The sequence below is a fragment of the Octopus bimaculoides genome, chromosome 5, assembly GCF_001194135.2.
Source record: "Octopus bimaculoides isolate UCB-OBI-ISO-001 chromosome 5, ASM119413v2, whole genome shotgun sequence".
Taxonomy (NCBI): Eukaryota; Metazoa; Mollusca; class Cephalopoda; order Octopoda; family Octopodidae; genus Octopus; species Octopus bimaculoides.
This window is the reverse complement of record NC_068985.1, coordinates 98,376,647-98,389,162: the sequence shown is the minus strand read 5'-3', so window position 1 is coordinate 98,389,162 and position 12,516 is coordinate 98,376,647. Positions and strand designations below refer to the sequence as shown.

Sequence of the window (12,516 nt, the reverse complement as noted above, 5' to 3'; positions counted from 1 at the left end):
ATTTAAGTGGACTCCGTTGGAATTTCCGAAAATTGTCCCCCACCCCCATTTCAAAAACCTTTCACCGGAAATCTTTGTATATTCGGATTCTGCATAGTTAATACTATATGCGTAGAAAATTTCATTAAAATAAATTCATTTTTCTGAAAGTTATAACCTCTCAAAGTCTGGGGGGTAAAACCCTGTAGTTATGCCGTTGGGAAATAATAAATAAAACTGTATCACGGTACCAGTGTAGGATTTAGAGGTTTTGCTTACATCGACCCGTAAATGTAAGACCCTCCTTGTATTTAACTAGCTTGCTAGAAATAGCAGTCAAATTACATTTCAGTTACACGCTACCGTCTTGAAAACAAAAAAATACTGAATAATGTATTCGTAGGTATGAAATACCCGAGAGAAAGACAGCTCCATATCTGGAACATATTTGATCATAGATTCATTCAGTCACTGCCGACTGGAAGCAGTTAAACGTTATTGTCATCATCATAAACTCTAATATAAACACATGGTTCCCCGATAAAGAGGGAATAAATGAGCATGCAGATTTAAAACTGTAGATACACTTAGTAAATTAAAGTGAAGTGAAAAACACAAACCTATATTATCTCCTTGGAGTTGTGGTACATCGCCGACTAGATACCGACTCTTCAAACTTGGTACATTCTTGTAGAATTTTAGCACTTTCAAATAATTTTGTAGAAAATATACAGTGATGGAGACAATTGCAAGTAACAGTAAAGCACAAGAGACCAACATGGTAACACCTCACACGTTTAGATACTGTGTTAAATGTTATGATTTAGGACAGATTCCACTTCAGTTAGGAAATTAGAACATCGGAACGCAATGATATGCTTCGCAGAATAAAAACAACTCATGCAAATGTCGACTACTTTCATCCAATAGTAATGCTTTAAATTATGGTACAAGGCCAACAATTTCGAGGGAGGGGTAATTCAATAACATATTTATTCTTACTTTTTTATCGATCTGGAAATTATGAAAGGCAAAATCGACTTCGGCGGTATTTCAACACAACGCAAAGACGGACAAAATGTCGCTAAGCATTTTTCAAAGCATGCCAACGATTCTACCCGTTCTCCGCCTTAGGTGTGTTTATAATCTTGATCTAGACGTCGTCGTCGGCGTGGTATAGTTACTTTGTGTGTTATTTGTGGTATGTGGAGGCGCAATGGCCCAGTCGTTAGGGCAGCGGACTCGCGGTCATAGGATCGCGGTTTAGATTCCCAGACCGGGCGTTGTGAGTGTTTATTGGGCGCAAACACCTAAAAGCTCCACGAAGCTACGGCAGGGGGTAGTGGCGAACCCTGCTGTACTCTTCCACCACAACTTTCTCTCACTCTTACTTCCTGTTTTTGTTGTGCCTGTAATTCAAAGGGTCACGCTGAATTTCCCCCGAGAACTACGTTAAGGGTACACGTGTCTGTGGAGTGCTCAACCACTTGCACGTTAATTTCACGAGCAGGCTGTTCCGTTGATCGGATCAATTGGAACTCTCGTCGTCGTAACCGACGGAGTGCCAACAATATTTGTGGTATGTTGAATAAAAAATATGCAATGGAAAATATACAATAACAAACTTCATATGTATCCCTGCACACAAATATTTGTGTGTGTTTGTTTGTGTGTTTTCGTTTGTGTGCAGATATGTGCGACACAATATGGATTTTTCAAGATGAGAGTGCAAGCCACTTTAATTAGTAATTACTTGATCAAAAGCTGTTACAAACCTATTTCCATTTAAAACAAAAGTCGAAATGAATTTCATATTTTCAATATCGCAGCTGAATATATGACTACTACTACTACTACACTTACGATTATTCCAGTTCGCTGCCTTAATAATATTAACAACAACAACAACATCTACAACAATTATTATTTGAAATTTTTTCCACAGGGGCAGCTTGGGATAGGTGGGGATGAGTCGATTACATCGACCCAGTGTCCAACTGGTAGTTATTTTATCGACCCCAAAAGGATGAAAAGCAAAGTCGACCTCGCAGGAATTTGAACTCAGAACCTTGCGACGGGCGAAATATCACTAAGCATTTCGTCCAGTGTGCTAACGATCCTGCCGGCTCACCGCCTTAACAACAACAACAACAACAACAATAATAATAATTTCAAATTTTGGCCCAAGGCAATCAATTTCTGGGAAGGGGTAAGACGGTTGCATCGATTCCAGTGTTCAACTGGAACTTATCTTTTCGACCCCGAAAAGATGAAAGGTAAAGTCGACCTCAGCGGAGTTTGAACTCAGAAAGTGAAGACAGACGAAAGGTCGCTAAGCATTTTGCCAGTGCGTTTACGATTCTGCCAGCACGACGCATTTAGTAGTAGTAGTAGTAGTAGTAGTAGTAGTAGTAGTAATAATATTCTTTATTAACCACTGAGGACTCATAAAAGATTGAAAACAGCACGTGACAACACAGCACAAATAGATTTGGATTGAAGCGTGTAAAAACAGAATAACAATAAAATAACAATAAAATTATAGGAATTAGATCCCCAAAAGAGGGAGTTTTCCAACGGCTGCTTATGGAATCTCCACAAAACCACGATCGTCCTGACCTCTATGGTATGTGCCCTCTCCATATCATCTACTCTCGCTCAAGAGCCACTTGCTTAGAGATGGCCCGTTCACTCGGGCCATATGCGCTACATTCACCCGCCTCTTAACAAAATTGCTTGGAGGCAGTACTTCCATCTCTACCCTCACTTTTCAAGCGAAACTTGAAAAAGTTGATGAGTGCTTGGCCAAAGAGTAAAGTGGCTGTCTTCAGCCCTGTCAACTTGGTCCACCACACAACCCTCCCGTTCCTCTAGGAAGGAGATGGGGCGATTTTTACAATGGATAGCCGGATCAGGCAATGCACTCCGGTGACACTACTAAGCCAAGTGTTTCTGGAAGTTATCCATAGGCCCCGGCCGGAAAAGTTTCCGGACCAGACCAGCCAGCTCATTCTCGTCGAGGCCCGGAATCTCCTCGAAACGTCGTCGTACTTGGCAGCCGCTAAACCTCTATAGAACGCCTGAGTGGAATTTTCACCGACCGCATTGACCGACTGACATAGGATTGTGATTGTGTGACGACACTCTAGGTGCCAAGCGTTCTGCATTGGTCTACGCTTGATTCAGGACTGCAACTCAGACAAAGAGACGATCTATGGAAAATCGTGTCTGACAAGCAGCGACCACAACTGCCCACCATTAAGTAAGCATTGGTGATGCCGCAACCTTAGCACATGTCTGTCTACCAGCAGCCACATCATTCCCAGCCCTTTATTCAGCAGGTGTTACCAGCAAAGGGGCCGCCTGTCTAGAGGAACGCATTCGTTCCTCAGAAAGCGGAACAGTACACACTTCAGTTTGGTCAGACGTAAACGGGGAAAATCTCCGTTCAAGCTGACCACTCGAGCAATTTCTTTCTTATGATTTTAATCTACAGTCGCAAGTTCAGAGCAGTTCCGTTCACTCGGACGATTCTTGTCGCATTTACCTACATTCCAACAAATTTGCGGGAAGGCAGCACTTACTTCTCCACCTTCACTTTCAAACGAAGCTTGTAAAAGTTGATGAGTATTTCACTGTTACTTCTTTTATTGACTTCGAAAGGATGAAAGACAAAGTCGATTTCGGCGGTATTTGAACTCAGAACATAAAGATGGACAAAATGCCGCTAAGCATTTTTCACAGCGTGTTAACGATTCTACCCGATCTCTGCCTTAGATGTTTATAATCTTGATCTAGACGTCGTCGGCGTTGGTATAGTTGCTTTGTGTGTTATTTGTGGTGTGTTGAATAAAAAATATGCAATGGAAGATATACAATAACGAACTTCATATGTATCCCTGCACACAAATATTTGTGCGTGTGTGTGTGTGTGTGCCTGTGTGTGTGTGTGTGTGTGTGTGTGTGTGTGTGTGTGTGTGTGTGTGTGTGTGTGTGTGTGTGTGTGTGTGTGTGTGTGTGTGTGTGTGTGTGTGTGTGATGTATGCAGTCAACAGTTGAGATCTAGAGAGAAGTAAAAATGAAAATATTCAAAAGATAAATATTAGGTTGTCTGGAAAGCTCTGAGCGTTTTTAAGCTAAATCATTTAACGCTTCATTGAAAACACCTGAAATATAACACAGTTAAAACTTTGGCATTGCTAGAAGCGGTAGTGTATCCCTTCTCTGTTCCTGACTAAGAATAGATTTATCTTTCCTTCCAGTTACTGACATTTGAAATGGAAAACCATATATTTCATATTTTTGTTGTAATACATTTTCTTTTTAAAGAAAGAGAAAATGCTGCAAAGACTTGCAAAGGTATTTGTGGAGTTTATGGTGATGCTGCTGTAGGTCAATCAACTGTTTGAAGGTGGTTTGCAAAATTTAAAGCTGGAGAGTTTAGATCGGAAGATCACATTCGCAGTAGAAGACCTTCAAAAGTGAATGGAGATGTTTTGAAGGCAAAAATCGAAGAAAACTAACTCACATATCACGACTAGAGAAGTTGCAGAGGAGTTAGTTTCTAAAAGTAAGGCTCATGAATACCTAGTGGAGCTAAGATACATTTCTTGCTATAATATACAGAATTGCTTGAACCAGTATTCCGTTTGTAATATGCTGCTTTTGAAACAGAATGAAAGCATCCCGTTTTGAAACAACTTATGACTGGAGAGGAAAAATAAATTGTGTATGAAAATGTAGTGAGAAAAAGATCCTGCAGTCTGCGCAAGGACACCCAAAACAGCTGGCAAAGACGAATATGCATGCCGAAAAACCAATGTTTTGTGCTTGATGGCATCACAAAGGCATTATTTATTATAAGCTCCTCCCATACAACCAGACCATTAATTCTGATGTGTGCTGTCGTCAGCTGGCTAATTAGAGCTACTAACAGAGCTACTAATTAGAGCTACTAATTAGAGCTACTAACCAGGCTACGTCAATCTCTGGTGATAGATCTACCCTAACCATTGAAGCATGTTTCCCAAGGTATATTGGTAGAAGTACAACTTCTGTCCATAAAGAGGTTGCCGAGTGTAACCTGGCAGTAGCTACCTCTCGGAAAATCACCTCTACTGTTCCGAACTTCATTTCTCTGGCAAGGTATGAAAACCTCTACCAAAGTGGTTTCAAGGCCTTTTCTACTTGCGTGGTCGTCATTTTTTCCATTTCCCTTGTTTTTATAGAGTACGTTCTATATATTATAGTTTTCTCCTTGGTAGTTTTCAAAATTCCTTGGGGAGGGGACACCTTTACGTCGCACCCCTCCATAGAATGCATTTCTTTATATTTACTCAGTTCTGTTAGTTTGACTTCATTACTGTGACTCTTGGCGACAGCCGCAAATTTCTTTTCTTCACCTGCTCCTCCTCAGAAGACGTAAGCTCCGAGGAGGTGTGGTTTTCGTACTCCGTCGTTAATACTTGTGCTACCCACTTCTGCAAAGAGGGAAAGCGTCAACAGACTGCTATTAGGCAGTAAAACAAGTGTAATAAAGTGTTTAAAAAGCACCAAACAATGGCTTAAAAAAGAACATTTATTGTTGCGAAACAATTTATAGTAGGTTTTGTAGATAGGAAAAGAACCAATCAAAATTAACCATCATACACACATATACACACACAAACGTGCACGTGCGATAGACTAAATGACACATAACATAAGTTCAAGTTGTAACAAATGTGAAGTAGCAATTTCGAATCCAGGAGAAGCTACACTTCATGTCAATACTGTCATCTATTTCTAATGGGAATATACTGGTGTAATACGTTTTTGTTGCATGTAAAGTATTTTCTATGCCGGTAAAGTGTTTTCTTTGCTAAGCGCTAACTCTACACTTCTGAGTCCATATGGACGGTCGTCAGGAAGCTCACTGCAAACTTGCAGGATATTATTCACTTCATTTTCACTCTTTGATGGTTGTATATATTTTGGCTAATAAAGTTTGACACGTCTGATTTGTAAATACTAAATTGTCTAAGGGCTGCAGAGAAATTAAGGTCAAGCTATTCTGAGCACTTTTGTATTTGTAAAGGGAGGATCGTTGTATACGCTTCGGCGATATTTTTGTCAACATAACTCTCGGTTTCTTTTCTTTTAGCGAATTTAGGCGCCGTTGTATAAAATGTTTTTATGTTACTCAAATGATAAACAGACAGTGAAGTTTAATGTAAGTAAACAATTATGTTAGCAATTAGTGGAAACATAATTTTATTGTTTCTTTTAATATTTTCTGTCACTGAAGTGCAACCATGCAGATCGTGCTCGTGTTATACGCATACACATACACTAACATGTGTCTGTTTGAATGTCTGTTTATGTGGGTGAGGCGGAGTGTAAAATTTCTGATATCGCAGATTGACTGCTGCTATTTCAACACAAGCATGTATGAAGCCTACGACAGCGGAAAATCAAACCCAAATATATGCAACACAATAAGGATTTTTCATGATTAGAGTGCAAGCCACTTTAATCAGTAAACACTTGATCAAAAGCTGTTACAAACCTATTTCCATTTACAACAAAAGACGAAATGAATTTCGTATTTTCAATATCGCAGCTGAATATATGACTACTACTACTACTACTACTTGTTGTTGTTGGCACTCCGTCGCTTACGACGTCGAGGGTTCCAGTTGATCCGATCAACGGAACAGCCTGCTCGTGAAATTAACGTGCAAGTGGCTGAGCACTCCACAGACACGTGTAACCATAACGTAGTTCTCGGGGAGATTCAGCGTGACACAGTGTGACAAGGCTGGCCCCTTTGAATTACAGGCACAACAGAAGCAGGAAGTAAGATTGAGAGAAAGTTGTGGTGAAAGAGCTTTAGGTGTTTTCGCTCAATAAACACTCACAACGCCCGGTCTGGGAATCGAAACCGCGATCCTATGACCGCAAGTCCGCTGCCCTAACCACTGGGCCATTGCGCCTCCACACTACTACTACTACTACTACTACTACTACTACTACTACTACTACTACTACGCTTACGACTACGTGAGTTCGCTGCCTTAATAATATTAACAACATCATCAAGAATTATTTCAAATTTTTTCCACATGGGCAGCTTGAGGGAGGTGGGCATGAGTCGATTAGTTCGATTAGTCGAGTAGTTCGACAAAACTTGCTAAACATTTCGTTTCAAGCGGCTGCAATTTTGAGGAAGACTTGAAAGTGCATATTCTCAGAGGAATTTCAACCATGTTTCGAAGTCTGCTACCACAACAGCTCCTTTATAGGATCCAGTTAGCTCAAGACATCATCAGGAGGAACCACTCGGACTCTACTCCTCTACCGTTTTGACGTGGCGCCCCCCCCTTTCGGAGGTGTCTTCAGGTCTGGTGTTGGGTGCATGTCTTCTTTCTTCTAGTCCCTAGCCTCTTCGATGCAGCATCAACGAGTGTCAGCATCCGACAGACTGTCTTGTCAAATTCCCCTTTTTATACCTGCTGCTAGGCTCCAGCAGGCTGCTCCAGCAAGTTGTCACGTGATACTGTCTAAATTTCTCGCTGCTAGGGTCCAGTAGGCAGCCCCAGCAAGTTGTCACATGACACTGTCTAAACTTCCCGCTGCTAGGCTCCAGCAAGCAGCCCCAGCAAGTTGTCACGTGACACTGTCTAAACTTTAACTGATAATGGAAGGCGCGTAATCTTAGCCCACGCATACTCTAACCGAGACCGTCACCTGTCAATCAACGAAGCCACTTCAGTGTCAGCCTGTCTCACCTAATGATGTTATTTTCCTGCCGGCATGTTATGACTTTCAAGCCATATTTGGTCTTCCCGCTTCAGCCATATATAGAAGCTGGCTTTTTCGACCGCCTCCTGTATCCTCCTTATCAGTTTTCTCAGTTCTGAGCTTGAAAACGCAAATCTTCTTTTGAATAGCGTTGTCATTTTTCTTTGAATCTGCTCCACTTTCACTTCTCATAATGTATGAGGAGAAATATGTTTGCGGGTTAGTAACATCACGCCCTGGAGGAATGAATAAAATGACAGGAGAATATCATCAAATTTATACAAGACTGTTTGATTAAATATTCTTCTTTCTCTCTTTTCTTTTTCCTTTCTTTCTGTCGTCTTCTTTTTTCTATTTTTTCCTGTCTTTTTCTTTTCGCCTGTTATAAAATTGTAACTTAAAACTTATGTCATTCCATCAACGTGTGGACGCTGGTTGCTCTCGTTCATACTTTACGTTTGAATTTCCGTAATTTTGAATTTTTATTACTTCTTATTTTGAACTTGACAAAGACAGACGTACTGTTGAAATATCGTTCAACTAATAAAATATCTTACAATCGAATCGCGCTCTTCGTCTTGACTATTATTATTATTATTATTATTATTATTATTATTATTATTATTATTATTATTATTATTATTATTAAGTGCATCTCTGAGCACGATCAGAAGCCATGTGTTGAGAGGAATTCTTTGGGGTTTGAATAATTCACCTCTGGAAGCATGGGTGTTTCGTTCAACATCCTTAAACAAACCTTATCGAGGGATCTTTTGAGCGGGTTGGGCTACTCGACCTGAAAACAATTATAACTGGGCCCCACCTGCAAGGTCATGCGCTGCTTATCTTGATATGAGATCCCCAAATCGCTCACATATGGTTGCGATTCTTGTGCCTGGTGTACCCTTATCAGGCGAGTAATCATGATGAGTATATTGGGCTTCGTATATAATCTCCCCCAGTGTCACTTTGGTGGCATGCTCTGCTCTCTCACTCAATAATAAGAAACAATTACAGGGTTCATTAGCAGTTTTAAAACTGTTTAGTGATGACATTTGGATGAAATTTGGCCTCAATAAATGCTACCTTTATCAGAGGGAAAATAGTAGAAACCTCCAACGTTACACTTTATTAATAGCCAAACCGGCTCATAATGGGGAAAATGCTTTGAAAGTAAATCTGACCACAGGTTCCCGAAATACGCGGTTTTTTCGGGTACCTTGAACTATTGGTGACCCAACGGGCCACGGGTAGTCTACTATAACATAAAGCCCTAGTTAAGTGCTGATGGAAGCTTTCATATTCTTATTATTCTTATTAGATGTGAATGGAATAAAAACAGCAAAATGAGATGCGCATTGTTTTTTTTTTAAATCAACATTACGTTTATAGGAGATGATAAAAAAAATCGTAATAACATTAACCTTCTACCGGAAAATATATAATCTTAGAATCTTATCTGAAGACATCTGTGTAGTAATATCAAATAAACGGAAATACTTCCGTTATCTTATTCCTGTTTTAACTTTTACAGATGTGCTATTCTCACAGCTAATGTGATATATATTTAGGAATAAACCTGATTTTCTTTATAACAAACTAATCAATCAAGGTAAGGAGTCGATTGATTTTATTTTCACTTAACAAAGAAATTGGGTTCCTGCTCAGGAATACAAAGGTAGTGCGATTATATTATTTCGTATCGTTTGTGTTTTCTTGCCCTTGAAAAAGACAGTGGAAGATGCTTTCGAGGTTTCTGCTCCTCTCCTCTCCTCACTCATGTTGTATGCAATCCTCTAGGCCCCGCGTAAATCGTTACAATTGCTCCTGTCTTCCCAGAGCGTAGGTCTCTCTACACATTTCTCATATCTTTCTCTCAAATGTTAAGTTAGAAAAACATGAAAGTAAAGAGGAATATAAATGGTATCAATCTCACCTGCTCATGTGGTTCTATGGACGTAACGATCTCTGCACCTTCTTCTAGACACAAGTTATATATATATATGTATACATACATACATACATACATACATACATACATACATACATATCCATGACATATATATAAATACGTACTCACACACATTAACGAAGGGACTTGCTTTTGTCCTGGTCTCAACTATGTCAACTGTTTTTTACTAAATTGAAATGACTTATAATGCTTAACATATAGTGCTTTTTTTTCTATTCACTTTTGTCATATATTATTACTGTAGATAAAGTCCTAGACTTAAATTTCTCTAGATTTTTATGATGCGTGAAGCTTTTTAAACAGTGTGCACGTCTGTAATTTCTGGTAATGGCTACAGCGGAGCTTGTAGTTGTTGATCGTCTATAATTGTCGCTGGCAGTGTACATCCCAGCACAGTGTCTCGAACCAGGGAGACTGTCGATGTTGCAGCTATTTCTGAATCTATTTACTCTTTGTGCCTGTTTAGTCTCTGTTTGACAGATGGAGATTTTCAAATATGTACACTAGAGTGTTGTATGCATATCTGGGTGATTATTCATATAGTTACAGAGACTATACAAGTTGAAACTTGCTGCAGAAATGACCAATGCATCTCACATGTCTAGGTGGTATGAGATTTTTTTCTCTTTTACTTGTTTCAGTCATTTGACTGCGGCCATGCTGGAGCACCACCTTTAGTCGAGCAAATCGACCCCAGGACTTATTCTTTGGATGCCTAGTACTTATTCTATCTGTCTCTTTTGCCGAACCGCTAAGTTACGGAGACATAAACACACCAGCATCGGTTGTCAAGCGATATTGGGGGGACAAACACAGACACACAAACATATACACATATATACATATATATATATACATATATACGACGGGCTTCTTTCAGTTTCCGTCTACCAAATCCACTCACAAGGCTTTGGTCGGCCCGAGGCTATAGTAGAAGACACTTGCCCAAGGTGCCACGCAGTGGGAATGAACTCGGAACCATGCGGCTGGTAAGCAAGCTACTTACCACACAGCCACTCATCTCTAATTTTGTTTTATTGTATAGGTGCCCTGTGATCGCGGCCTGTGCACAACCGTTGATGATGTATAATACCATTTTCTTTATTCTTTGTAGTTTACTGAGATTTTTGTGGAGGGATTGGAGACACTAGTAGGACTGGTATAGTCTATGTTTTATCTAATGTATTGTTTTCACTCTATCACTTTTGTTTCTTTCTGTTGGATCAATATGGTGTTTGTGGTTAATTTAAGTATACCTGTGTGCCATTTTTATTCTTTTACTCCGTCTTCTATGCGTTCCATGAATTTCGAATCTCATAGATGAGTTGTATTTTTTTGTATTATTTCCTTCTCAACGTACAGCGTGTTTGTATTGTTGAATGTGATGATTTGGTCTAATTTTACTTAATTAATTGACCATTAGACTGACTGATTTATAGATTGTTTAGCCAATTAGCTGGAAAATTAGCTGTTTGTTGGGGGTAGTCAGCTCACTGATAAGGTGCGCTGGATGGCAGGCCAGCAATCCCTAATTTAGGCCACTTACCCTAGTTATTACCTCCCCTTAACGACAAATATGTCCCTAATTTTCCCATGAAATAAATTCGTTTCATTGTTTTTATTACTTTCGAATTCCTATTAGAAACTTTTGGACCATTTTCAACCCCAACCGCCTTACTTCCTAAATAGGTTCCTCTCTTAGTATTTATTATTATTTTTTAATCTAGTATTTATTATCCTAAGCGTTTTAGAGCCCCTTACAACATACACCATTTTCCCATTCATTTATTTATTTATCTTACCCCGTATAACGGTCTCAATAGCTAGTCTTTTGTTTTTAAATTTCAACTGAACAATTACATCGAACCTTAGCCTATCTCACTTCGGACAACAGGTGGAAGGGTTTAACCACCTCCTAGTAAGTAAATAAAAAAATTACACTTAACCGATTAGCATTTTATTATGATTAATACTATTAATTAGTACTACAAACATAATTATTATAAATTATGATTAATCTAAAACCTTATTGCATTTTCACCCTTTCTCCGACTAAAACCTATTGGCGTATCCCGCTATTATTTTTTAATTTTTTTATTATTTATCCATCCTATCCCCACCGTACAAAGGATTAATCCACAAAGAGATACGCAAGCAAAATAGTTTGATTACAACCATATTCAACTTTTCCTTTTTTCTTCTCTATGCCCTTCATTATTTATTCTTCACACTGATGAAGCTCCATGTTTCAGATCGGTTTTATAACCAAATATGATAACTATATTTAGCATATCAATGGTACTACCATATAATATTGGAAACAGAAACAGCTGTTAGATGGGATACATTCTATTTGTATTGAATCAATAGATAATGATTAATGTAAGTCAATTGGGATCTAGTTCAAAACGGGGGCACCAGTATTTTCTTAACGAAACACTAACGAAACACTTTGAAACTTGGGACACTGGTAGAATGTGTCATATAAAACATCTTTTACTCTTAGTCTTCTTAACAAAAAAACGTACATCGCAAGTTATTCCATGTTAAAGTTGTCGTATTTCTGTAATTTGAACCAATCACTGACGTCTATTCAGCTCAATAGAGTTACTGCTCGCCGGTCATAAAAATGTTATTCCCTGTGACATATTTCATCCGGTTTAATCGTAATTTATACGCATATATTGTTTATATAATAAATTACGCTGTGCGTATCTATGTGTGTAACAATTTTAGAGTTCGGATTCTAGAGTTAGGGTTAGTTTTAGGGTTAGGGTTAGGGG

General features: G+C 39.0%; 1 long non-coding RNA gene across 2 annotated transcripts in view; it reads left to right on the top strand.

The window, feature by feature from the left end:
• The first annotated feature begins 9,352 nt into the window (after positions 1 to 9,352).
• Positions 9,353 to 12,516, top strand: part of LOC106882972 (uncharacterized) — a 5,492-nt gene continuing 2,328 nt past the window's right edge. The window contains exon 1 of one of the 2 annotated variants that reach the window (XR_001411058.2): positions 9,353 to 9,373. This is a non-coding gene — a long non-coding RNA (uncharacterized LOC106882972). Of the gene's footprint in view, positions 9,440 to 12,516 lie in introns of both variants that reach the window. The other variant, XR_001411057.2, reaches the window with a different exon arrangement.